At 38.2% G+C, this 2,377-nt stretch overlaps 1 long non-coding RNA gene across 1 annotated transcript; it reads right to left on the minus strand.

The window, feature by feature from the left end:
* Positions 1-1,876: 1,876 nt before the first annotated feature.
* Positions 1,877-2,237, minus strand: LOC116015066. The gene is made up of 2 exons (XR_004097536.1): positions 2,189-2,237; positions 1,877-1,979 (listed from the first exon to the last, which is right to left on the minus strand). It is a non-coding gene; the product is annotated as an uncharacterized LOC116015066 (long non-coding RNA).
* Between the last annotated feature and the right edge of the window lie 140 nt (positions 2,238-2,377).

The following is a 2,377-nucleotide window of genomic DNA, read 5'->3' on the forward strand; positions in this document are numbered from 1 at the left end:
CAAGAATGCAAGAATTATTCCATCTCTCTCGGTATTGTAGATGCCAAACACCATCTTGACAACATTTAAAACATAAGGAGCAACCACACCAGAACAGCCTTCAAATTCACAAGGGACATATTTGATGTTAACGGGAAAACTTCTACCAATCACATGAAATGTTCCACACCAAAGAAGTATTTTGAAAGCTGATGTGCATTAACTATGGAGACATAATAATGAGCTTCATATAAGGCCTTAGATGAAGCAAACTTTTTATAAACACTAGAAGGAAATCAATGTTCAGGCCTCCAATGAGTAATCCACATCCTCTAAATGTGGAGGCTTAAGATGAAACTTCACACACCTTATTCCATGTCGAAACTCCTTGGTCCTTTTGCTTATCATTGCTTGCTCAACCAACAAAGCTTCTCTCGTCTCCAACAGATCAATTGCAGCACCTAAAGCTTTCAACTTTCTAAGCTAAAGCTAGTCGACATTTACCTCCCATATACTCCCGCCAACTTTTTTTCGGGAGCTTTTAACTCCCCATCTATCAACTCTCTGTTGAAACACTGTCTTGAGCTCATTTTCCAACTCCAGCTTGTCTGATGGCAAGCCCACATCTCGTATCAGACTGGTGTGAACAAAAGCTCCCTGGCTAGCCAGGTTCTCCACAAATGCTCCAACACCTTAAGCGTCTCCGATCACTACTTATAACAGAGTGTCGCGGCACAGCCATCGCTGTCGCATAGAGAAGAGCTCTGCGGCTGTTTCGACAATTTCTTGATGAGTTGTCTAATTCAAATGTCGTCAGCCTCTGATTACTCGGACCACAACCGAGGTTAATTATAAAATTCGGCGGCTTTCTTAAAACTTAAAAGGCTCGACCCTGGTAGACCATTCCGATGGAGTCTCCCCTGCTACTAGTAACTACCCGGAGCAAAACTGGACATCTTAGGCGGTAGATCTGAGGATGTCGACTCTTGAAGATTGTCTTCCATTTAAGAATGAGAAAACACAGGAAGTGGTAATCTAAGAGAGAGATATCCACAATCTCAAATTTGATGATTTTTTTTTTTTTTTTGAAAATAAAGAAGCTAATTCATTAATCATAGGCTGAAACGTTTACAATAAAGATCGATAGATCGATAGAATGGTCAAACATTCCTTACAGTCAGACATAGAAACAACTTCCCTAGCATAGAAAAGTTGATTCGCAGACTGTTTCACAAATTTGAAGCTGAATTCTTTGAAGGAACTTAAAGCTTCTTTAATGATTTGATCAAACGTACCCAAGACTGACACTGGTTGAATAGTCATGCACACCACCTGAGTATCTATTTCCATTCTTCTATCCATTGACAATATCTCCATCGCCATTCTTCTATCCATTGACAATATTTCTATCGGGCTGAACTGCATATCATAGTTCATAGGAGTCTCTTTTCCATTGTCATGTTTGTCACCCAGGATGAGATTCACGTACGCTATGACTAGTTTTATCGTTTCACACATTATGAAAAAAGAACTCGCCAAATAAACGAGAGGAAGAAACTCGTCAAAACAACGAGAGGAAAAACACAAAAACTGCAAACAAAATTAAACCAATAAAACAAAGCGAAGGGAAACAAAATAAGAGAGTAACGACCGGTAGCGATGGATATGGAGAAGAAAACAATGAATGCAGAAAAGACAATGAAGGAAGGTGGACGCTGTCTGAAGTGGAGATGACAGCAGGGAAAGACGATCGGACGCCGCCTCCGATCCGCTTGCTTCACGGAGGCGGCGGCCGTGAAGAAAACAAAAAAGAAAGAACTTCAATAGAATAGGGTTTGCGTTGCTGCCTCCACCCGATTTCCCAATTCGATGATTTTTATATAATATATATAATCCGTTTGTACAACCAGAGTTGGTTTGTTTGATACTAGTGTGAAATCCATTTGTTTGTTTGATATATGATGCAAACTCTGAAAATCGTAGACTCGATCTGCAGGGTGCTGAGCAAAAAAAAAAGAAACAAAAAATTGGTAAACACAAAGCATGCGAGCATTTTGATGCAGCAGTAAGATACAAGCTCTAAACTCCAAAAAATGAAAAGGAAATTAAACAAAAAATTGCATAAAAAAGCAACTTTGCAAACCTAGGGAGAAAGGAAAGAAGCAGAGCAGCACAAAATAAAATTGGTAAATTGAAAGTAAATATTGACCTCTCTATTTCTTCTTCTTTTTTGGTCCTTTCTTCAGCTAGTATTCTTCTTCTTCATTCTTCGCTGACATGGATATGTTAGATTTTATTTTTGACTTAACCACATCTATTAATGTGTTTTATGCTTTAAAGTGACTAATATATATTATAAAATGAATTCTAAAATTAAAAACTCCATATTTCATTTTAT

Source organism: Ipomoea triloba, chromosome 4 (assembly GCF_003576645.1).
Source record: "Ipomoea triloba cultivar NCNSP0323 chromosome 4, ASM357664v1".
NCBI lineage: Eukaryota > Viridiplantae > Streptophyta > Magnoliopsida > Solanales > Convolvulaceae > Ipomoea > Ipomoea triloba.